The sequence below is a fragment of the Aegilops tauschii genome, chromosome 3, assembly GCF_002575655.3.
Source record: "Aegilops tauschii subsp. strangulata cultivar AL8/78 chromosome 3, Aet v6.0, whole genome shotgun sequence".
Taxonomy (NCBI): domain Eukaryota; kingdom Viridiplantae; phylum Streptophyta; class Magnoliopsida; order Poales; family Poaceae; genus Aegilops; species Aegilops tauschii.
The window spans coordinates 133,525,242-133,551,303 of record NC_053037.3 but is presented as its reverse complement, the minus strand read 5'-3'; the positions used below and the strand labels follow the sequence as shown (position 1 = coordinate 133,551,303).

The 26,062-nt window shown below is 46.3% G+C and overlaps 1 long non-coding RNA gene across 1 annotated transcript; it reads left to right on the top strand.

Moving 5' to 3' along the window:
• The first annotated feature begins 8,624 nt into the window (after nucleotides 1-8,624).
• On the top strand, nucleotides 8,625-11,667 carry LOC109777839 (uncharacterized). The gene is made up of 2 exons (XR_005772282.3): nucleotides 8,625-10,254; nucleotides 11,124-11,667. It is a non-coding gene; the product is annotated as an uncharacterized lncRNA (long non-coding RNA).
• The last annotated feature ends 14,395 nt before the right edge of the window (nucleotides 11,668-26,062 follow it).

Genomic DNA, 26,062 nt, shown 5'->3' with positions numbered 1-26,062 from the left:
GCTCCACTTGAACTTGCACACGGCAATCTTGATGACGATCACCACTTGATGTCATCCTCTCCATGGGTTGAGTGATATCTTCCTCTTGACGCAAGCCTATGAACACGTACCTAACCCCACATAGAACTCTCACATAGACCATGGGTTAGTACACAAAGCACAATGGATAATGCTTACCATACCATGGGATCACTTGATCCCTCTCGGTACATCTTCTACACTTTGTGAGTTGATCAACTTGATTCACTCTTGACTTAGTCTTGATCAACCTAGAATCTTTCCAACTCTCTTCATTTGGATGATGTCTTGAAGGTAAACATGAATGATCACACAATCTTCTTCTTCAAGACATGCTTGCAATAAGCTCAACTCTCACATGACCAATCTTTGGATAATTCCTTAATAGCACCTTGGTCAACACAAACTCTCCTTGAAACCAACACATGTACTCCAAGAAAAGCCTATGGACAAAACCTTCAAATATAACTCAAGGCAACCATTAGTCCATAGAGATTGTCGTCAATTACCAAAACCAAACATGGGGGCACCACATGTTCTTTCACCCGTGGTGTTGCCTCTGGATGAACAGGACCCCGATCGATCGAGCCGGTTGGGGCTGGATGAACAGGACCCTGTGGAGGGCTAGATGAACAGGACCACCCCGTGAAGGGCTGGATGAACAGTAGATGGTGGAGGGCTGGATGAACAGTAGACGGTGGAGGGGTGGTTGAACAGGAGCCTGTGGAGAGGGCTGGTTGAACAGTAGCCGGTGGAGTAGCGCGCGGTGGAGGCTGGATGAACAGGAGCCCGTGGATGAACAGTCGCAGGTGGAGGCTAGAGGAGGTCGATGGTGGATGAACAGTAGCCCGTGGGGGCTAGAGGGGGTCGATGGTGGAGATGAACAGTATCCCATGGAGTCCCGTTTTGCTGTACGCCACACCCCTCCCGATGAACAGGACCCCCGTTTCGACTGTAGCGCTCCAACACACGTCCGTTTCCTCCGTTTTGCGGTACGCCACACCCCTCCCGATCAACAGGACCCCCATTTCGACCGTAGGAGGTCCGTTTCCTCCGTTTTGCGGTACGCCAGACCCCTCCCGATGAACAGGATCCCGTTTCGAACGTGGCCGGTCGAACACAAGGCCGTTTCCTCCGTTCTGCGGTACGCCAGGCCTCATTTCCATCGGCTGTTCCGTCCAAGCCCTCCCGATGACACGACGACGCATTCTGTTCCGACCCAGCCGGTTGGCTCCCCATGAACATGACGACGACGCAGTTTATCCGTTCCGACCCTGCCATGTACACGAGCCCTGGCCGTACGTATGCGCGAGTAGGCGTTCGAGACCCTGCCCGTATGTACGTACGTGGCCGTATTTTCTTTCTTGCACACTGGCCGCTGTACTTACGTGTACATGCTATGTGCGCGCCTCTACTACGACACGTGCGCGCCTCTACATCGACTAGTATGTACGTACACGTTCGCGACCAGAATGACAACGCCACGTACGCTTCGATCAGGTGGGTCCCGACTGTCAGGCACTTCCTTGCGTGCGAAGATGTAGCTGGTGGGTCCCAGCAGTCAGGGGGCGAATCGTTTTTTTTTTGCCCGGACGCACTTCCTTGCGTGCGAAGATATAGCTGGTGGGTCCCAGCAGTCAGGGGGTAACGTTTTTTCGCAAAATACGGTGGCCCGTTAAGTGGGTCCCCGCTGTCAGGTGGAGGAATAATTATTTTGCGCGTAATAAGGAGGCACTTCCTTGCTGCGTCCGTGGACCCAGCTGTCAGCCTCTCCACGTACAGTACTCTTCCGATGAAAGTCGTTCCTTGACCACGTTAACCACGCTGCGCCGAGAGCACCAGGGCGGTGGACGACGGTGAGGCCTAGGAAGAGGACGACGCGGAGCCGGGGAAGATGCGGCAGTGGAAGCCCGCGTGGAGAGGAGTACGAGGGTTCACTGGTTCGGCTGCGGTGTGAGGCTGCCGTCGCCGCAGGGCCTGGCCAGCGGTGGGAATAGTAGGGGGCGGTGAGGCCTCCGCGGCAGCACAGCCGGCCACGGGAGGCAGGAGCATGCGGCACGACCGGCGCTGCTTTGGGCGGCTGGAGCAAGAAGACCAGAGGTTGAAGAAACACTACGGCCGTTGGATGGACATCGTACGGTCACTGGAGCTAGAATCGTTTATATTGACTAAGTTGACAAAGCACTCCATCCCCGTCAACTTAGTAGGCCCACAAGTCAGCCACCCACCAAGGTGGGTCCCAACTAGCAGGGGGAGTATTCATTTTTTTTGTGTAATAAGGAGGCACTTCCGGTGGGTCCGAGCTGACAGCGGGGGGAACGTTTTTTCGCGAAATATGGTGGCCCGTCCGGTGGGTCCCAGCAGTCAGGGGGAAACTTTTTTTTTGCCAAATACGGTGGCCCGTCCGGTGGGTCCCTGCTGTCAGGTGGAGGAATAATTATTTTCCGCGTAATAAGGAGGCACTTCCTTGCGGATGCCGTGGACCCAGCTGTCAGCCTCACCACGTACAGTACTCTTCCGATGGAAGTCGTTCCTTAACCACGTTGACCACGCCGCGCCGAGAGCACCAGGGCGATGGACGACGGCGAGGCCTAGGAAGGGGACGACGCGGAGCCGGGGAAGACGCGGTAGTGGATGCCCACGCGTAGAGGAGTATGAGGGTTCACTGGTTCGCTGCGGTGTGAGGCTGCCGTCACCGTAGAATAACAGGGGGTGTGGGTGAGTAGAGGGATGGCCTGGCCAGCGGTGAGAGTAGTAGGGGGCGGTGAGGCCTCCGCCGCATCGCAGCCGGCCACGGGAGGCAGGAGCACGAGGCATGACCGGCGCTGGTTTGGGCAGCTGGAGCAAGAAGACCAGAGGTTGAAGAAGCACTACGGCCGTTGGATGGACATCGTACGGTCACTGGAGCTAGAACCGTGCATATTGACTAAGTTGACAAAGCCCTCCGTCCCCGTCAACTTAGTAGGCCCACAAGTCAGCCTGCCACTATACTGGGTCCCAGCTAGCAGGGGGAGTATTCATTTTGTGTGCGTAATAAGGAGGCACTTCCTTGCGTGCGAAGATATAGCTGGTGGGTCCGAGCTGTCAGCGGCGGTAACGTTTTTTCGCGAAATACAGAGGCCCTTTCGGTGGGTCCCAGATGTCAGGTGGAGGAATCATTATTTTGCGCGTAATAAGGAGGCATTTCCTTGCGTGCGGCCGTGGACCCAGCTGTCAGCCTCTCCACGTACAGTCCACTTCAGATGCATGTCGGTCGTTGACCATGTTGACCACGCCGCGCCGAGAGCACCAGGGCGATGGACGACGGCGAGGCCTAGGAAGGGGACGACGCGGAGCCGGGGAAGACGGGGCAGTGGATGCCCACGCGTAGAGGAGTATGAGGGTTCACTGGTTCGCTGCGGTGTGAGGCTGCCGTCACCGTAGAATAACAGGGGGTGTGGGTGAGTAGAGGGATGGCCTGGCCAGCGGTGAGAGTAGTAGGGGGCGGTGAGGCCTCCGCCGCATCGCAGTCGGCCACGGGAGGCAGGAGCACGAGGCATGACCGGCGCTGGTTTGGGCGGCTGGAGCAAGAAGACCAGAGGTTGAAGAAGCACTACGGCCGTTGGATGGACATCGTACGGTCACTGGAGCTAGAATCGTGCATATTGACTAAGTTGACAAAGCCTTCCGTCCCCGTCAACTTAGTAGGCCCACAAGTCAGCCTGCCACTATACTGGGTCCCAGCTAGCAGGGGGAGTATTCATTTTTGTGTGCGTAATAAGGAGGCACTTCCTTGCGTGCGAAGATATAGCTGGTGGGTCCGAGCTGTCAGCGGCGGTAACGTTTTTTCGCGAAATACAGAGGCCCTTTCGGTGGGTCCCAGATGTCAGGTGGAGGAATCATTATTTTGCGCGTAATAAGGAGGCATTTCCTTGCGTGCGGCCGTGGACCCAGCTGTCAGCCTCTCCACGTACAGTCCACTTCAGATGCATGTCGGTCGTTGACCACGTTGACCACGCCGCGCCGAGAGCACCAGGGCGATGGACGACGGCGAGGCCTAGGAAGGGGACGACGCGGAGCCGGGGAAGACGGGGCAGTGGATGCCCACGCGTAGAGGAGTATGAGGGTTCACTGGTTCGCTGCGGTGTGAGGCTGCCGTCACCGTAGAATAACAGGGGGTGTGGGTGAGTAGAGGGATGGCCTGGCCAGCGGTGAGAGTAGTAGGGGGCGGTGAGGCCTCCGCCGCATCGCAGTCGGCCACGGGAGGCAGGAGCACGAGGCATGACCGGCGCTGGTTTGGGCGGCTGGAGCAAGAAGACCAGAGGTTGAAGAAGCACTACGGCCGTTGGATGGACATCGTACGGTCACTGGAGCTAGAATCGTGCATATTGACTAAGTTGACAACGCCCTCCGTCCCCGTCAACTTAGTAGGCCCACAAGTCAGCCTGCCACTATACTGGGTCCCAGCTAGCAGGGGGAGTATTCATTTTTGTGTGCGTAATAAGGAGGCACTTCCTTGCGTGCGAAGATATAGCTGGTGGGTCCGAGCTGTCAGCGGCGGTAACGTTTTTTCGCGAAATACAGAGGCCCTTTCGGTGGGTCCCAGATGTCAGGTGGAGGAATCATTATTTTGCGCGTAATAAGGAGGCATTTCCTTGCGTGCGGCCGTGGACCCAGCTGTCAGCCTCTCCACGTACAGTCCACTTCAAATGCATGTCGGTCGTTGACCACGTTGACCAGGCCGCGCCGAGAGCACCAGGGCGGTGGACGACGGCGAGGCCTAGGAAGGGAATGACACGAAGGCAGGGAAGACTCGACAGTTGTTTCCCACGTGGAGGAGAGTACGACTGTACGAGGGTTTACTGGTTCGTCTGCCGTCACCGGAGAATAACAGCAGGTGTGGGTGAGTAGAGGGATGGCTAGGCCAGCGATGGGAGTACGGCGGGGCGATGAGGCCTGTGCGGTAGCACAGCCGGCCGCGGGGAGGAGGGAGCAGGCAGTCTCGCCGGCGCTTGTTTGAGCGGCTGAAGCAGGAAGAGCAGAGATTGAAGAAGCACGACGGCCGTTGGATGGACATCCAACAGTTAGTGCTTGTGCGTCAACATTTTTTTTAGGAAAGCTTCAAATCTGTGGAAAACAACATACAACCCATCTGCCATTATTTCTAATAATTTACAACCCATTTGCTAATTCTTAAGGTTTTTTTGAGCCCATATTCTTTTTGTTAGCATTACAGCCCATATTGTGGCCACGATTAAAAAATTATATGAAATTTTGTATATTTCGGTGCCGTCCGAACTGTTTTTAATCCCGAAATTTCGAGTCACATTCAAACTGATTTTAAAAATAAATGTATATCAATATAAAATCCAACAAATTGTCCATGCATAAAAATTAATGCAATTTAAAATCTCGAAATGAAAAAAAGAAATTTGAAACTAATTGCCGGTTTGATGTGTTTTAAAAATGTACATCCCATTTCTCATTATTGATAGGCCATTTTCTCGGCCAGCCGAATGAAGCTCTCCTCGTCTTGAAAGATTTGCAGCCCAACAGGCCTGACAAAGCGAATTACTTGGCAAATCACAAAAAAACTGGGCTAGCCATTTTCAGAAAGAAAAAAAAACTACTGGGCTGGTCTGTGGTAAACCTAAAAGAGAAGGCTGTCTAGACAGGCCAGAGTGCCCCGCACAGCCAGTTGACACCCTGCTTCCGTCTCAAAAACAAATTAGATAAATGCCACTCCAATTATGGTGATTCATAAAAATGCACTGCAATTTCCAAACTTTGAAAAATGCCACTACAATTTTTGCAAACTTTGGAAAACGCCACTGCAATTTGCAAACTTTGAAAAACGCCACTCCACACTTCGAAAAATGCCACTGAAAATGGCATGAAATGGCATTTTTCAAAGTTTGGAAATTGCAGTGGCATTTCTCAGAAACACCAGATTTGGAGTGGCATTTATCAAATTAACCCAAAACAAAAATAACTGGGCGAGCTGCTGGGTCCCTGGTGTCAGCCGCTCGTTGTGCAATTCTCTCGTTTATTGACTACGTTGACAATGGCATGGGACCCAGATGTCAGAAATCCATTAGGAGGAGACATTTTTTATTGGCTTGAATAAGGAGGCACTTGCTTGCATACTGCCATGACCTTGGCGGGTCCCTGCTATCATCCTCTCCACGTACAATCATCTCCTGATTGTGTACGCGTCAACTTGGTAGGCCCACAAGTCAGCTTCTAAACCTGTGGAGGACAAATACAACCCATTTAAAAAAATAACAGCCCATTCCATACGTTCAAACGGAAAGTTTAACATTCAGAGCAAAGTAACAGGTCCGATCCACATATAGAGTACTGAACTTCCACGTTGACAACAATCATAGCCAAGTTAACTATCTACTCCCACTAATACTCTAGTAGCTTACAAGTACTAACTTACTCTTAGCTAACTAGACGATGCCGGCCGCCATCTGTGGTACACGCTAAACGCCGGCACTGGCGTCCTCCGTCTCGCCTCAGACTTGCCAGAGGTGCGATAGGGCGCGGTGCTCGCGCGCGTTGGCCCTTTCCATGCCGACGTGGTCCACCGAAGCTTCGGCTTCTAAGCGGAAAACCCACTTGACGAGCTGGTAGTAAAAATCGGCGTCACGAACGCATGCGTGCCCGACAGCCTCCATGGCTATTTGCCGGGCGCCATCCTCCATGGCTATTTGCCGGGCGCCATCCTCCACGTAGTCGGCCCAGTTGCGGGCGCTCTGCTTGCGACTCAGAGCGTCGGTGTGCTGCTGCTCCATGTCCCGCTGGCGGCGCAAATCGGCGATACGCTGCTCCTCCGCCAAGCGGTCGCGCTCCAACAACTCCTGCTCCTCCGCCAGGCGGTCGCACTCCAACAAGTCCTCGATCTCCGCATTGCCATCTAAAGACCGATAGAATGCCTCCTCCCTCTGTCTGCCTTCCGGTGAAAAACCGAACACTAGTTCCAGCGGTGACCGCCTCCGGTGTCGCCTATCGCGGACGGGCGGGGGCATGGCGGACGTGGCGAGAGCGAGGATAAGTGGCGAGCGATGCCAGGCCGGTGGGGGCTTATGAGGATAGGGCGAGTTGGGTGATGGTGCCACCGGAGAAGCCCGGGAAACAGTAATTATAGGCGGAAGGTAGGCGAACTAGCGTGTCGCGGGAAACGCGACGGTCATCGCGGTCATCGGAATTCAATGCATAAGCAGGCATGGCCTTAGCGCGCCAGCTTGCCATGGAAAACTAGAAAAACTGAAATTATGACTGTGACGTCCCGTCCCGTCAGTGGTGCGTCCCGTCCGTGCTGGGTCGCACGCCGGCATGACGGTCAAACAAGTGCACTCAAATCATCTCCCTCCTTGTCAATAATGATTCCATGGATTTCAAAGGCCCGCAACAATTAAAGCGCATCTTTTTCACATTAGTTAGCTGCCTTAATTATGGCCGGCTGCATGCAGGCACTCAAAATCGCTCGCAGCCAGTACGCGAAGCAGCATGCAACGAGTCACAGCCGAGGGCATTATTTGATGAACTTTAGCTGGGAGATAAGGCATTTGCGAACGTTTTTGCTGGTAGTTTTTTCAGATTCGCATGGCATTTTCTTCAGAGCAGCTTATCAGTTTCTTTAGAGGTAGGCATTTTTATTCAAAAAACTGCCACTTCGGATCTTGCGTCGGAACTAAAACTGCCAGGAGCGCATTAGTAGGCTAGCTAGTGACCGATCAGTAACTTGTAAACACCGAGCGAACAGAAATAAGGAACTGCTAATGCATCTCAATGATTCACAGATCATATACAAAATATGTAGCTCCAAAAGCAAAGATCAGCCACTTTGGATCTTGCGTCGCAACTAAAACGAACTAGTATGATTCCCATACATAAGATTAACATGTTAATGCATCTCAATGATTCATAGATCATATACAAATATGTGGCTCCAAAAGCAAAGATCTAGAAAAAACATCTGTTCTGCTTACTAACATGGATGCTTCTCTTGGCACATTCAGTACAGACTGAAAGACAAATTTGTTTGTGAAGTCTACAATTCCTCTTACAAACGTAAGTGGTTTCACCAATAGCTGGAACCATGAGAATGAACCACACATGATGGAGGAATATCCACTGCAATATGATTTGGTCTTCTCTCGATCACACTGCAAGACTATTTTCGGAATACAAACTTTAACTTAGGCAAATGATGCCCATTGTATAATCAGACCAAAGCAATGAAGCACCTAGTGTTGGCCAATAAATAGTACAGTACTACTTTTCTGCTGTCCATGAAGTGACTATCCAATCTTTCTGTGTCTATTTTCAAATGGCACTCCATGCAGGGACTATACTATTCTCTTGTGCAGTTCAACCAAAATTGCGGTCACTTTGTGTGTTTGCCAAATAGCAACGGGCAAACATCTCTGTCTGCACAAATATCAAGCAGCTAGTAAACATATATCCCACCTTGTATTTTTGGTTTAAACATGTCTCTTCCGCTTAGCATCTGTCATGTTTTGCACTGGAAAATTTGATACAGTCATGTTTTGCCCTGAACAATTTCATACTGAATTGATTTGCTGGTTCAGAGCAGAAATATAGTGCCTATTCTTTACCAGACCAAGGATATCCATGTTCGCAGTGATGAAAGAGGTGAAATCGATACAACCGAAATTGAGCATCCAATCATTGAATCCTGTCCTGCACCTCCAATGTAGGTCCACCCTGCCAATAAATTCACATGCAAACCACTAGTATTACTATCTAATGACAGTAGTACAAAAAGAGTAGCAATATAGTAGCAAACCATGTACCTTCGTAATGAACAGCTCATAGTGCCACCAATTGGATATAAAGGTTTGGAAGAAAACATGCTCCTAATGTTGAACAAGTTGGACTTTTTGTGCAGTTCCACTAAAATCGAGCATCCCTGTTTGCATAGATATTGAAAGTGTGATTACTATAAAAGTGGCACTAGTTGAAGCATAGTCTCACAAATATAAGCATTCAAAATTCTTAATGGGAAAAGGTAGCAAGACTGTTTCTAATCACCTGTTTGAAGGAATAAATAAGGCAACAACGGCTGATGTCAGAAAGGCATATATAGTTCTTTCTGAAAGAATGATCGATTCCTGACCTTTCCTCTTCTTTTAAGCATATTTTGTGCAGTTCAACTAAAATAAAATGCCATCACCGCCTTGACAATTCAGTGACACTGTACAAAAGGAAATGACTTAACATTACATCATGATGTCAGGTATGTAGTCGACAGGCATTAGAGACAAACTTACAGACCTCCTCCGATAACATAATGAACATTAATTTTAACAAAGGTGTGACTAGCTTTACTGGGATAATTTGAGTGAACTCTACACCCTCTGTTCCTTAATATAAGACGTTTTTGCGGTTTAATTTAAAGTACCCAAACGTCTAGTATTTAGAAAAACAGGTAGCAGTTTTCTTGAGCACATATCTGGGAAAGCTTGCCACACTTTATTTATGTTCATACGCTAATGCAACACCATTTAAAATTTCGAATACTACAAATATAGACTAATCCAGTGGCTAGTGCAACAGTAGAGTAGTTATTTTATTACAGAGTACAGTACAATGATTTTACTGAACAGATTTCAATAAACTTAGAAGATACTATAAGAATTAACAATACAAAATGTAAAGGTAACACGTTTCAGCATTGATATATTAGCTGTGCATGAGCATTAAACCAAATACAAAAGTCTGAAGGTAACTAGCATTTATTATATTATATATAAAAAACGCTTAACGAGATAACCAGAAAAAAGAGAATTAGTCTAGAAAATCCTACAATAATTAGAAACATCTAGCCATTAATTTAAACTGATTAGGCGACCATAGCCAATGGGTTAAAAGGTAAAGAAATTACCCACCATTGCCTTTGATAAGTTATCTCACCCACGTCATCTACAAAAAACAAACTCGCCCACGTTAAAAAATATTACCAAGGCAACACAATTTTCGTGTAAGATCTCTCCTCTCTCATTAAGAAAAAAAAATGATGCCCGCTAAAGAAAAGGATTATTAGTTTTAAGTTAAAAAAACAACCCCCAAACCTCATAGCTATTCGCTCAATCTTTTCCATCTCTTCTTTCTCTCAAACGTGAAACAGCGGGAGCCAGGGAGGCGACCGGCGATAGCCACGACCGTAACCCAGGCCAGGAACGCTGGAGACGAAGGCTATCACCGGAGACCGAAGAAGACGACCAGGTACACCGCCGACTCCCTTCTTCCACTTATCCCATTGATATGACGCCCCTCCCCAAACCCTAGGCTGTAGATTGGTTAATGTCCATTGTCCCCATTACTTCTATCAAGATTTTCCCATCCCATCTCAATTTCCAACATAGGATGTTCAAAGGTTGATTGAGTAACTTAGTTTCATAGAAAACCATTTAGATTCAAGATAAATTACAGATTGGTTGTAGATAACTATGAATGAACTACAGATGTACAGCTCTCACTAGCCGCTTGCTGAATATGACTGTGTTTTGTTCTTTTTATATATGTTGCCAATCAGTTGTGAGGATCCCTAATGTGGAGCTCCAAGGAAGCGGTACATGAATCACCGTTCATTCAGAACAAAAAAAAAAAATCTTCGTTCAAGTGTAACTGAAAGTTGCATTTTCTGGTAACAAACCTATATGATAGTGAGTTATGGTCCTGCTCATTACGGTTTCTTCAAAGTACCATATTTAGTGGTCACCTTGAAATCAATGACAGCTTAATTATTTTGCTGAATATCTTTGTTTTGATACATATAGGTTGGTGTAACTTCAAGCTTTAGAATTTCAATACATTATTAGGTTATTCAAGGAACTAATATAATTACTCTCATGACCAGCTACAAAATTATCTAAAATACTACTTAATTTCCACATGAGAAGTGCTTCTCTACTTGCTTGTAGCTGAGTGACTAAATGTAGTTCAATGAAGAAATCTCAATGTGATCTGTGTGCGGTCCACTTTGCAAAAAAAGCAAAAAAAAAAAAATTCTTATCTAATTTCCACATGAGTAGAGCTTCACTGCAAAATTTATATAGTCCTTATGTTTCCTAATTGAACCACACGTGGACCAGGACTCCAGGAGCAAACTGATTGATGATGGTCGCCGCCGACTTCTGCTACCAGTTTATTGAATCTTCTTGAACGATCAATTAACCTACCTTGCGCACAGAGGTACATGTAACTCGGCTTCAGGTCCTAGCCAAATCAGTCCTACTGTGCGGCACAGGTAACAACACACGTACAGCTGCAGCCGAAGAAGGAGTTATGTGATATGTGGAGTACGTGCAGATGGAGGCAACAGTGGGAGATGGAGCAGAATAAGATTAGAAACCATGTTCCAGTGTGTCACTATATTGATTCGGCATTTGGTAAGTATGTGTCCGCTGGTGTTACAATAATGCTAGAGTGTGCAAAAAATTATGCCATTATGATCGTGATTTCAGTGCAAGAATTTTGTAGCCGGTGATATGCATGTTTGATAAGCTTTTGGACACTAGCCTACTGAAAACCAAGGCGCGAAATCAATGATTGTTCATCAAATAAAACCCATGTTTACATGTATACCTTTGAGTTAATTTCACTCACGGACCTGTATAACATTCTATAGTTACTGCAGCTATGCGCCTGGACATTAAAATTTATTATGTCTTTAATGGCAGGAAAGTATATAGTCTGTAATAACCGAAATGATAGAGAAGGGGTCCCGAATCTTTTGTTAGTTGGATTCGCAGTAGTGTTACACCCACCATGTTAGGTTCCAGGATTCAAGATGAGGTGGAGGTCCAAGTGAGAGTGCAAACATGTTTCTGCGGTCACCTAAATTTTCTTAGTGTCTAGAGATTTTGTATTCTCTCTGATGTTCTTTGAACTCATGATGTCCAAGATTGCCCATTCGATATGAATTAGAAAAGAATGAATGTACTAATTCGGTTGTTCCCTAGGTTCCTTGCCACCAAGAGGAGCTGTATAATTTTACTTGTGGGGGAAAAAGTAGACATGTGATGATTTGAGTTAAAAGAACATAGAAGGATTTGGCTTTCGTACTAGGTTGTTTACTACCATGAGGAGCTCCAGAGGCTTAACAAAAGCACTTAGCTTAAAGTTGTGGTTTCCGGTTCTTGTGTCTGAGACATGGCACATGAATTTCAGTGACCATTATTTGCAGGAAATCAGTGAGACGTTTGTGTAGTACTATCTTCATATTAATTTGTTCACAAGACTATTCTTAGAGGTGTAGTTAATAACATTGGCCATCATAGCTGCATCAGTAATAATGTTTTCCATAGCATTTTCTTCACAATATTATTTTTTGTACTCTTTTAGCTGCACCTTAAATTCATCTAATATCTAAAATACATGTACAGGACCCCATTGAATGTTGGTGTGATGTAGTTGCAAACAATGGTTATCACAGCCTCATAGGTGCGTCATCTAGATGTTTGTCTTATATGTAGTAGTGTGTATTCTCTCACTCTTTTCAACTATTCTCCATCCAAACAAGTGACACGATGCTAAAAAGTTTCTTCAGCTCGGAGTATTAGTAAGTAAATACTCTTTTGTATGTATATATTATATAGCTGTAAAGGATTTTTTATTTGATATATATTTTACTGTTTAAACAGCCTTGGAAGAGCCCTTGATTTATTTGGGAAAAGAAAGTGGATGCACCATGTGAGTTATTTGGAACCTTGATGTAGCAAATTAATACATATATGACCTTCAGCAGAGCTCATCTATTTAACATAAAAAGTAAATGATGGGTTAACTAGAAAAAAGAAAATACCTTAGAAATTCTAACAAAAATTAGAAACATCTAGCATTAATTTAATAATTCGGGAAACCACAGCCAATAGATCTCAACAATTACCTATCAACGTTACAAATGAAAGAAAATTACCCACCTATGCCATTACTATTTTCCTACGGTACATATGTGCATAAACAAAATCAATCAAAGGTTGCCTGCTATTGCAGCCGGGAAAAAAGGCACTAGAAAAAATAGAAAGAGAACTCCTCGTGAAAAAAAGGGAAAGAAAGCTGCGGGCTATACATCCTCCTGTGGCCGCCATGTCCAATCTATATGCGCCTGCCATGTCTGATCTGTATGCCCTTGACATGTCCTCCCTTCTTCATGAGTTTGATCTGCCTGTCCTCCTTCTCCATGAGTTTGATCTGCCTTGACCTATTCACTAATCTGCAAATAGGAGTAATCTACAAAAAGTTGACCTATCTGCCGCCAAAAATCATCAAGTACCATGGTTCCGAACGATGTTGTGTATGGGCTTCAGTTGTCCGTACACACTGGGTAAGAAAATCGCTTCATGCATCGCGACTGAAAGCAAGCTCTAGGTATTGGTAACTACTAATGTCTTCTGATTCCTCTATGTATAATACTAATTGTCTCCAGATTTATTTAATCATTGGATTAATCCTTTGCTTTCTTACACATTGCCCATGCAGGGGAGACCAATCAATCGACTAAATAGAAGAGTTGTGCTCATAATGGCTTGCATGCAACCATAATATGCATGGAACATGTACGCGTACATTTTTTATTTAATTAGTTCACGCGTCAGTTGCATTTGTGTTCCACTCTGATTTATCTATAATAGCCTATATCTCTATTCTGGGCAAAAATAATAGTATATATGTCTATATGACTGTTACACCATGGTGTTTCTGTCATTATCTATATCTCTATAACAAGTACCCTCTCCACCTGAAGAAACTCACTATTTTCGATCTATATGAAGTCGAGCAGACACTTTCATTGGTCATGTAAGAGGCACCGAAAGAATCAGATCTGCTTTTGTAGATTACTGGATAGCTCAAGGTAGATACATAACGAAACAGTTGTTCAATATTACATATATAGTTGAATTAATTGTCCAGTACATTGGAACCATAAGTACTGTCCTGGTGTGGTCAATAATCTAATGCATGGTCGATCAATTAGGTGGAAAAATACATTTGTTGATTCATATATATATCTTGCTTTGTTAATGTTTCAATAATAAGAGTTTTTGTGCGTGTTAATTATCTGAAAATGGGACCACAAATATACAGGAGGTGCCGACAGAGTAAGATCGGTGTTCGTAGATTACTGGACATGTAAGGTAGACAAGCGCGCTCTCTGGCTCTGTCTTAATCCAACTATTTTGTCATATTAGTTCATTGTAAGTATTCATATTAGTAGATGCCTTCCAAAAATGCTTTTCTTGGATCATTTCCTTTCCTCAGTAGTAGTATGTCATTTGGTATTTTGTTTTCAATTCGACGCTTTCTGATGATGTATTTCTTCCATCGCCAGCAGAATCCACACAGGAAAGCTACCAGACTTGATGGATCAATCGAATCAATCGACTACTTGCATCTAGCAACATGATACTCACACTGATCGGTTTTAATTGCGCCTGTTTCCATGTTTTCCACTACATGAATGAGCAGTCCAAGCGCTGGCAACATGCCTCCGCCGTTTAACCTAATAGGGCATCATGTGCCCATACAAAGTAGAAACTAACGTCACAAGAGGTAGTTTTTATCTTGATGGTGGGTAATTGTTTCGTCGCTACTCTTACAAATCCTCTTGGCAACTATATGCAATCCTTCTCAGAAGTCCTTCGCCGCCACACGAGAGCAAAAAAGTTGGTTGCCGGACATGTGGTTTTATAAGCCGCAGCCGCCGGGGAAGGCCAATGACGATGTACCCCTACAAGCAAATACATAGTCAAGATTTTTTTGGAGAAGACCAATGTTGATGCGCCAGGGTAAGAAGTACAGATAGTCTAGGTTACCTTTTTCTTTGGAGAAATTGAGTTGATTATGACGTTCTACTTGTAGCTCATTTCTTTATAAAATTTACCTATGGATCAAGCAGAGTAAGAGCATCTCCAGCCGTTCGGGCCCCCAGGGCGCCGCCGGCGCTAGTTCGGCCCCTGGGGGCGGCCTAGCTCCCAGCCACGGCCCCAGGCGCCCCCAGCCTTGGCAAATTCAAACTAGTTCATTCCCGCGCCCAAAAATAAACGCCACAATCCGGCGATCAAGCGGCGTATAAAAATCAGAACAGAAACGCGCATCAGACGGCGAGGTCGGCCTTCGGCGGGGCCGGCGTCGGCGGAGTCGGCGTGCGCGGGCTTGACGGGGTCTCTGTGCTTGGCGGCGTGGCTTCTGCGCTGCGGGCAGTCTCGGCGGCATCATCGGTCGGGCTTGTTGGCGGCGTCGGCGTGCGCGTGGGCATGGGCGTGGGCGGCGTCGTCGAGGGAAGCTGGTCCAGGATGAGGCCGACATGCGCCCTGTACCACGCCTTGACCGCCTCGTCGGTGCTCTGGAGCATGTCCGCCCCGCCCAGCAGGAAAGCCAGGTCGGTGTTCCTCTTCTTCGTGACGACGTTGGTCCGGAGAAGGTTGAGCTTGACGGCGCTTGTCGACATCAACGCCGACCACCGCGCCTCGGTCTTCTCTTCATGAAGGACGGCCCGGGCCTATGCGTCGGCGAGGCAGTGCTGGATGGATTCCTGCACGCGAGCGGTGGCCGCGTCGGCGTGTTTCCCCTTCTTGGCACATTTGTTGCCGTCCGGCCGCCCTTCTGACGCGCCCGGAGTCGGCGCGTCCGACTTTATGTCTCCTTGGCCTTCTCGAGGGTGCGCCGGACTTCCGCCCACTTGTCGCACTTGTCAATGCGCTTGTAAACGTGGAGGTACTTGAACTCGGTATCGTTGTTGCTCTGCCTATACAGGCCGAACATGCGCAACAACTGCGCGGGGACGAACAAACAGTTGGCGGGCGCACACGGCGAAGAGAGAAGGGAGACCGGCGTGGCATACCTGATCCTCAATGCTGGCGCCGCTCTCCGGGCGAGCGGCCACCTCCTCGACGACACCATGTCATTTGTTGCACGCCCCTGGATGCGCCCCCAATCGATCGCCATCGCCTTCGACCCGCGCTGCATGTAGACGCCTTTGAAGTAGGGGTCGACGAGCTTGCGCTCGTCGAACTCGGCCTTGATGCGCGTCCAGTACGTGTCGATGCTCTGGTTCGCCCCGGTGGTCGGGTCGAGGCAGACGACTTTCCATGCCTCGGCGAGGCATTCCTCCTCCTTGGACGCCCACTTGATGCGCGGCTCGGCTGACCTGGCCGTCCGCTTCTTCTTGCGCCTCCTCGCCGGCTCCTCCTCGTCCTCGTCCTCGTCCTTTTCCTCCTGCTCCTCGTCGCCGTAGACGTAGCCGAGCTCGCCGTCCATGCCGCCGCTGAGATCCACCGCCTCATCCGCGGTGAACCCGGGAGACGCGGCGGCCGCGGCCGATCCTTCCGCGATGATGTCGTCCATGTCGGTCTCGGTCTCGTCGGCGTCGCCGAGGTGCGAGAACGTGACATTTGGGTTGAACCCACCGTGCACGTCCCCGTCGGCGTAGCCCGGCGATCCCCATGGCTGCGACGTTGGAGACCCGACACCTTGCTGGCCCCAGGGCGCGTACGGCGCGTGGTTGCCGGGGGGATTCATCATCCCTGCGCGTCCCGCCTCGGCCTCGGCTTGGTCCGCGGAAGCGGCAGCGGCAGCGACACCCGCAGCCGCGCGTGCCGCGTAGTCACGGGCCTTCTTGGTGAGGGCCCTGTTCCGCCGGTCGGCGGTGACGGCCTCCCGTCGCTGTACTTCTACCCTCCAATCGGCGTTTGTCATGCCCGGCGGCTTGGACGGCGGCGCCCTCGGCTTCCTCTGCTTCGGTTGGTCGACGGAGGCGGTCGCGGTTGCCGCGGCGCGGGGGACGACGTACTTCTTCGGTGCCATGGCGGCCGGCTGGGAGGCGAGCGGGAGAGAGAATGGCGGGAGGAAAGGAGAAAATGGGAGGGAACTGGGGGAAAAGCGGGGAGAAACGGCGGGAAGAGGCGCTCGACTCGCCGACAGGGCGGACCCACGCGCGCCTTTTCGCTTGTGCCGGCGCCCCAGGCGCCCCCCAGGGCGCCGGGTTCTGCCTGGGTCCGCCGACACCAGATTCGGCCCGAGCCGGCGAAAAACGGGCTTCTGGGGGGGGGGGGGGGGGGCGACTGGGCCGTTTTTTCGGCGCCGGCGCGGCATAAACACATGTGGAAGGCCTATTGGAGGCGCGGCTGGAGATGCTCAAGAGACCCCACACACTGATCCGTGATCAATATTTCAATTTATGACCCTGAATTGTGCAATATAGTATTAGTCTCTACCAATGTATCTAGATATTATTATTTTTTGCTTCTGAAGCATGTGCTTCTATGGTCCTTTCTGGGCATTAAATTGATGTCAGTACATTCATATAATCCTTTCGTAAATATACAAAACACACCATTAACTATAAAGACAAAGATGGGGTCCTGATATTTTTAAAATATGGTAGATAGACTCTTCGAGACCGTTTGAATTGGTGATTTTTTGTAAAAAAATTGAAGGACTACAATTATAGTATAGTGGTGCTTTAAAATTCCTATGCACCTAACAGAAATTCTCTTTTGTGTTTCACAATTCTTTCTTCAACATTTATTTATTCATTTTTTTCATGGAATTTAGCATGCCACAAAATCCTAAATCTTGATGCAATAAAAGTTATGAAAACTTCAAGATCCGCCAATGTAGCAATCTCACGTATAAATGTGTTTTCACACAAATTGCTACATTTAACCTACTAAATCCATTTTATAAACTCAAATGAGAAAACACAATTAAATTTGTTTAAATATATTAGATTAGATATTCAAATGCTAACTATAGAAGTGGTAAAAAATATTAATTTAAATTTGTATTCAATCTCCAATATCATGTTGAATTTTATCTAACTTTGTGCTATTACGCCATACTTTTATTTGTAATAGAAATTATTTTGAAAAAAGACGTAAAAAAAACTAGATGTACTCTACAATGCTTGTATATTGTACTCCAATTGTGGTCAGAAAAATAACAAATTTTTATCACCGTTCTAATTTCTAATGCAAAGGTCGTATTTTAACAACATCTATTTTCTACAAAGGTACCCAAAAATATTATAATGTTTGTTGGCATTATGCTCTTTTATGATTGGTCATTATCTGACAACTATGTTACAAAAACACTACTTACTCCAATCTATATTAGTTGTTTCTGAAACAAATGTATCGTAATTCAGTGCTAGATACATCTATTTGAGCGACAACTAATATGGATCGGAGGGAGTACATAGATTTATCAAAAGTGATCCCTTGCAACATTAAACATTACTCCACACAATTGTAAGAGTTAAACCAAAAATTGTTTGATGCATACAAGATATGGTAATATATTAAAATTTAAATCATTTTTTATATTGTAAAGGGTTGCCCACACATTGTGTGGGCCAAGTGAGAACTACTAAATCAGTGTTTTGAAGAAAATATAAAATAAAGCAACATGGTAAGAATGCCGAAATAATGATTCAAATATAATTTGCACAACACGACTAATCTAAAAAATAAATTTACGTTAATGACTAATAGATAACATAGACATAATTAAATATCAATATAAATCAAAAGTACCTAGGATAAAATTATGTTTAAAAAAATCTTATATTTGTAATTTTCATGACATTGGGTTTTAACATTTTTATAAAATAATCAAATAATATGTTGTTATTATTGAACTTTTTAATGTTCTAGCCCGCGCATCGAGCGGGCCACTTTCCTAGTTATTAACTAATGACAGTATAAAAAAAATTGCAAACCATGTACCTCCAAGGTAAATATCATTTCGAACTCGGGGGACCTTAAAAATTGCTATCCCAATCTTGATAATCGATCAAACATAAAAACTTGATCGAACGAATCAAGAGAACAACCGGAGGAGAAGGTGCCCACTCTTGACCTTTCCTCTTGTCTTCATAATTTTTTTGTGCAGTTTAACCAAAATAAAATGACATCAACGCCTTGGCATTTTCGTGACACTGTACAAAAAAATTAACTTATCTCATGAAAGTGAGGTATGTAATCTATAAGCATTAACAGTGCAAAAATCTAAAGATAGTAACAAGTTTCATCGTTGGTATACTGGCTGTGCAACAACATTAGAATGCCTTAGCTGAAAAATCTTTAATACATCCATAATCAACAGCTAACCCTGAAATAATCCAGTGACATTAAATGACATTGCTTAAATTTATCGGTGGCATTAGACTGAGTGCAGCATTAGTGTAGCGACCAGACCTCAAATGGCCTGTGCTGCTGTGCACCAGTGTCATCCCTGGATCAGTATCAGTAATGCTGACACGCACAGTACAAATGGAGGATTTATAACAGAGTAGCAATCACACACTTATTACATCGGATATCTCCGAAGAGATTAAGTATAAACATGGCTTAAGGCCATCTAATAACGATAACAGCGGAAGACTTGGAAGATAAGTGAGTCCATCAACTCCAGCGGCATCACTGAGTATAAGACCACGACCTAAGGCACCTTACTCGTCGTCTGAAAAGTCTGCAACATGAAACGTTGCAGCCCGAAAACGGGTCAGCACATAGAATATGCTGGCAAAGTAGCACATAGAGAATAATGATCAATGGTAAGGCTATACTACATGCATATATGGCTGGTGGAAAGGCTCTATGGTTACAGTTTTTGCGAAAAGCCAATTTTATCCTACTGCAAAGGAATACATTTTATTTAACTATCATGGTGGTTGAAACATTGAGAAGGTACCTCCAACTCAATCCCAATTAAGTGTCATCATTAACCCAACCAAATTAATTAAAAGTATCACGGTGATGAGATTCAAATGATAATCCAGATACTAGATACTCAAGTTGTCCATAACCGGGGACACGGCTAATCATGATCAGTTTGTACACTCTGCAGAGGTTTGCGCACTTTTCCCCACAAGACTCGATCGCCTCCGCTTGATTCTCGCACTACATGATGTTTGAGAAACGGATGACCGAGACACAGTCTTTCAGAAACAATCACTCTTTACTCTGGATGGACCGGTACACCTACTTTCCCCTACATCTGCTAGTCCACCTCTTCAAGAGATCCTGTAACCTACTCAGCTATGCTAGAGCCCATAATAGCTTGTGGCTGCACACGGAAGTTTCTAGCATGAATAATCTTATGATCCCTTTGAGCCTGGGTGGCGGACCTTATACAAACAGACAACACTGGGTTCTCCAGGTGCCTCAATCCACCCAGATGTGAGTTTTAGTTGCCACCTTAAGTTGAACCATTATTAAGCATCTCACATCTGTCATGAATATCTCTCAAACCCAATCCACGTCTACGAGCATAGCATGGCATAGATAAAAGCAACGTAGAAGTAACTCCCAAGGGTTTGATGAAATAAAACAGGTAATAGGTACTACCTCAACTACTTCCCAATACCCACAGTTTAATTAGATCCTAATCATGCAATGTTTGAGGATTGGTCTAATGCAATAAAAACTGGGTATGAACGGGGTATGATCAAAGTGTTACTTGCCTTGCTGATGATCCGCAAAACCTAGCGAGTCGAAGTAACAAGCGGCACACTCCGGGTACTCTATCGCAAACAAACAAGCATACAATCAGTACTCATCTAATGCACAGGTAAAACTCGAATGAAAGATCCAACCAGAAAGTTCAACTTAAGAACTCCGGTTTGCAAAAAGAATCAACTCGAAAGAAGCAACGAAAGTCAAACGGCGAAAGAAAGAAACTTCGTTTGCTAATCTGGATCTAGGTCAAATTTTACTGTAGCAAAAACTTGTTTGAGTAGGTTAAACGGAAAGAGAATTTCGAGACGAAACTCCAGGCGCTTGAATCGCCTGATTCCGATAAACGAGCGAGAAGTTAAACAGATTCGAAAATTCGATCAGAAATCGAATCTGAGAAAATAACGAGAAAATCCGACGAAAAAGAAAAACGGACGAACGGTTAAATAACGGACGTTCGTTAACAGAGAAAAACCGACGAACGCGTTCGTTAAAACGAACGGTTCGGTGAACGCTCGTGAAATAAGAAAACCGAAAAAAACCGATCTAGGGGTTTTTTAAAAAAAAAACAAAAGGTTTTTTTTTACAGAAAACCGGTCAACACGAGACGACCGGCGGCAGTACCTCGGCGGCGGCTCGGCGAGGGGCTCCGGCGGGCGGGGGCTCCGGCGGCGAGGGGTGCGGGCTCGGGGGGGTGCTCCGGCGGGCGGGGGCGGCGGCTCCGGCGACTCCCGGCGGCGACGGCGAGGCGAAAAGGCGGCGGCGGCGGGGCTAGATGCGGGCGGCGGCGGCGTGCTCCTCCGGCGGCGGTGGCGAGGAATACGGAGGGGGGGTATATATGGAGGGGGGGTGCGGGCGGCTTGGGGAAGGGGCAAACCCGAGGCGGCGGCGGCTCCCGTGGCGAGCTCGGACTCCGGCGGCGGCGGGCGTGCGGGAAGAGGAGAGGCGACGGGGCGGGCCGTCGGCTGGGCTTGGCCCAGTCGGCGCGGGCGCGTTTTTTTTAAATAAGGTCCGCGGAAAATATTGCGTAGAAAAATAAATAAAAATCAGAAAAATATGAAATAAATTTTCCCCGTCTAGTTAGAAAATCTAGAATAGGGTGAACATTTTTAAAATAAAAAATAAATATTTTGAAAACATGCATATTTTTAAATGCAATAAAAATTGCAAATAAAATCCAAATAAATCCCAGATAATGTTTTTAACATTTTTCCTCCAGTATTTCAATGTTTTGGAGAAGTCATATTTTCTCCTCTCGTTTATTTAAAATGAAATATTTTTCCGGAGAGAAAAATAATTAAAACCAAAAATCCTCGTTTGAAAAATCAAATAAGAAAATTCGAGAAAATCCCCAACTCTCTCCGAGGGTCCTTGAGTTGCTTAGGATTTATCGAGGATTTTGTCAAAATGCAACAAAACATGATATGCAAATGATGATCTATGTAGAACATTCCAAATTGAAAATTTGGGATGTTACAAACCTACCCCCCTTAAGATGAATCTCGCCCTCGAGATTCGGGTTGGCTAGAAAACAGGTGGGAGTGGTTTTTCCGTAGATCTTCCTCTCGCTCCCAGGTGGCCTCATCTTCTGTGTGGTGACTCCACTGGACTTTGTAAAACTTGATAACCTTGCTGCGGGTAACTCGGCTGGCATACTCGAGAATCTTAACGGGTTTCTCCTCAAAAGTCAAATCACTTTCCAACTGAATCGCTTCCAGTGGCACAGTATCTCTCAGTGGTATCTCAGCCATCTCTGCGTGGCACTTCGTCAACTGCGAAACATGAAATACATCATGAACTTCAGACAATCCTTCGGGCAATTCCAGCTTATAGGCAACTTCTCCCATACGTTCCAACACTCTGTATGGTCCGATAAAACGGGGCGCTAACTTTCCCTTAACTCCAAAGCGCTTTACTCCTCGAAGTGGTGATACTCGAAGATACACTCTGTCTCCGACTTCGTGAACTGTCTCCTTGCGTTTAGAATCAGCATAACTCTTCTGCCTGGACTGGGCTACCTTGAGCCTATCGCGAATCAACTTTACTTTCTGTTCAGACTCCTTAATCAAATCTGGTCCAAACAACTGACGATCTCCAACTTCGTCCCATAACAACGGTGTTCTACACCTCCTTCCGTACAAAGCTTCGAAAGGGGCCATCTTTAAACTGGTCTGATAACTGTTGTTATATGAAAACTCTGCATATGGCAAATTATCGTCCCAACTAGATCCATAGTTTAGTGCACATGCTCTCAACATGTCCTCCAAAATCTGGTTGACTCTCTCGGTCTGTCCATCTGTCTGCGGGTGAAATGCTGTACTAAATTCCAGCCTGGTTCCCAACATTTCATGTAACTGCTTCCAAAACTTCGAGGTAAATTGGGTTCCTCTGTCTGATACAATGGTCCTCGGAACTCCATGCAAACATACAATCCTGGTCATGTATATCTTTGCCAACTTAGCACTGGTGTAAGTGGTCTTCACGGGAATGAAATGAGCCACTTTCGTCAAACGGTCGACTACAACCCATATCGAGTCATAGCCTATACGAGTCCTGGGTAATCCCGTGATAAAATCCATGCCTATTTTATCCCACTTCCATTCGGGTATCGGCAATGGCTGTAGCAATCCTGCTGGCTTCTGATGCTCTGCCTTCATTCTCTGACATACATCACAAACTGCTACAAACTCCGCAATATCCTTCTTCATTCCAGTCCACCAGAAAGTATTCTTCAAATCCAAATACATCTTAGTATTCCCTGGGTGAATTGAGTACGGTGAATCATGGGCTTCTTGCAAAATCAACTTCCTGATCTCCGGATCATTTGGCACATATACACGGTCCTCAAACCATAAGGTATCGTGCTCATCCTCACGAAATCCCTTGGCTTTTCCTTTGCCCATCTTCTCCTTTATCTCTTCAATCTCCTTGTCTGTCTTCTGAGCTTCTCTGATCTTTTCCATCAAGGTAGACTGAATCTCCAATGTCGCTAAATAGCCTCTAGGGACTATCTCCAAACATAGCTCACGTAGGTCCTTGGCTAACTCCTGAGGTAACTCTCCTGTCATGAGGGTGTTGACATGACTCTTGCGGCTCAACGCATCTGCTACTACGTTAGCCTTTCCAGGGTGATAATGCAATCTCATATCGTAGTCTTTGATGAGCTCCAACCATCTCCTCTGTCTGAGGTTTAACTCCTTCTGCGTGAAAATGTACTTCAAACTCTTGTGATCCGTGTACACCTCACAATGGTTTCCGATGAGAAAATGTCTCCATGTCTTCAATGCATGCACCACTGCTGCTAATTCCAAATCATGCGTAGCATAATTCTTCTCATGGGGTTTAAGTTGTCGTGAAGCATACGAAACAACTCTTCCTTCCTGCATAAGTACTGCTCCAAGTCCTCGACGAGAAGCGTCGCAATAAACTCCATAGTCCTTGCGTTGATCTGGCAGAATCAACACTGGTGATGTAACCAATCGTTTCTTCAACTCCTGGAAACTAGCTTCACATTCCTCAGTCCAATTGAATTTGGTGTCCTTCTTCAATAGCTCAGTCATGGGCTTAGCAATCCTTGAGAAATTTTCGATAAATCTCCGGTAGTATCCTGCAAGTCCAAGAAAACTCCGGATTTCTCCAACTATCGTGGGTGATTCCCAACTTGTCACTGTATCAACTTTGGCAGGGTCTACTGCTATTCCTTCTCCAGAAATAGCATGTCCAAGGAATCCAACTTCCTTCAACCAAAATTCACATTTGCTGAACTTGGCATATAACTGATGTTCTCTGAGCTTCTCAAGTACCAATCGTAAATGCTCCTCATGCTCTTCTTCATCCTTGGAAAAGATTAAAATATCATCAATGAACACCACGACGAACTTATCCAAAAACTCCATAAACACTTTGTTCATCAGGTTCATGAAATAGGCCGGTGCGTTAGTCAGTCCAAATGACATAACGGTATACTCATACAATCCATATCTGGTGGTAAATGCTGTCTTGGGTATATCCTGCTCTCGAATCTTCAACTGATGGTATCCTGATCGTAGATCGATCTTGGAAAATACTTTAGCTCCTTGCAGGCGGTCAAACAAATCATTGATCATCGGCAGTGGGTACTTGTTTTTGATGGTCACTTCATTCAATCCTCGGTAATCAACAACCATCCTTAGTGATCCATCTTTCTTCTCCACTAGAAGTACTGGTGATCCCCAAGGTGACGAACTTGGGCGAATATAGCCTTTATCCAGTAACTCCTTGATCTGCTTCTTAATTTCCTCCAAATCCTTTGCGGGCATCCTGTACGGTCTCTTAGATATTGGCCCTGTGCCTGGCAAAAGTTCAATCAAAAACTCAATGTCTCTATCTGGTGGCATGCCTGGCAACTCTTCTGGAAATACATCCGGATAATCCTTCACCACTGGTACTTCCTCCTGTACAACTCCTGATAAGGAATTCACTTGAGTCCTCTTCGGCATATGCCTGGATACATACTTGATCCTTTTTCCTTCCGGGGTGGTAAGCAAAATAGTCTTGCTGGCACAATCGATGTTTCCTCCATACAACGATAGCCAATCCATTCCCAAAATCACATCCAAACCTTGTGATTCCAAAACAATGAGGTCTGAGGGGAAAACATGCCTTCCAATGGCCAACGGTATCTGAAAACATCCTTGGGTGGCCATATACTCTGCTCCTGGCGAGGTTACTAACATGGGGCTTTTGAGAACTTGGGTGGACATCTTAAACTTGTTTACGAATCCCCTTGATATGTATGAATGCGATGCACCAGTATCGAAAAGAACAGTTGCAGTAAATGACTTAACCAAAAATTACCTATTACTGCATCAGGCTGAGCTTCAATCTCCTCCACGCTCACGTGGTTCACATGTCCTTTGTTGAACGGGTTCGGCTTCTTCCCAGAGCTTCCATTGCCATTTCCATTTTGGGCTTCGGGACAATCGGTAGCGTAATGTCCCGTCTTCTGGCACTTGAAACAGGTAATGTGACTTAGATCTCTCTTGGTTGGGGTAGATGGGTTGGTGCGGTTCTGTCCGTTTCCTCCTCCATTCCCATTACCATTCTTGGAGCCATTATGGTTGTGCGAACTACCTCCTCCATGGGTATGCTGAAACTGTCCTCCCGGCTTCGGGGTAAATCGTGGCTTCTGCTGGGCTCCAGAATTATACTTCCCTTGTCCATACTTCCTCTTGCGGTTTTCAATCTGCTGTTGCTTCCCTTCAATCATGAGAGCTCTATCTACCAGCTCCTGGTAGTTGTTGAAGGTTGCTACCATCAACTGCATACTCAGCTCATCATTCAATCCTTCCATAAATTTCTCCTGCTTAGCAGCATCTGTAGCAACGTCATCTGGTGCATAACGTGCTAACTTACTGAAATCCTCCACATACTGGCCTACGGTGCGTCCTCCTTGGCGTAGGTTGCGAAACTCATGCTTCTTCATAGCCATAGCTCCTGCTGAAATATGAGCTGTACGGAAAGCTTGCTGAAACTGGTCCCATGTGACAGTGTCAATAGGGTGCGTGGCTGTATAATTCTCCCACCATGATGCT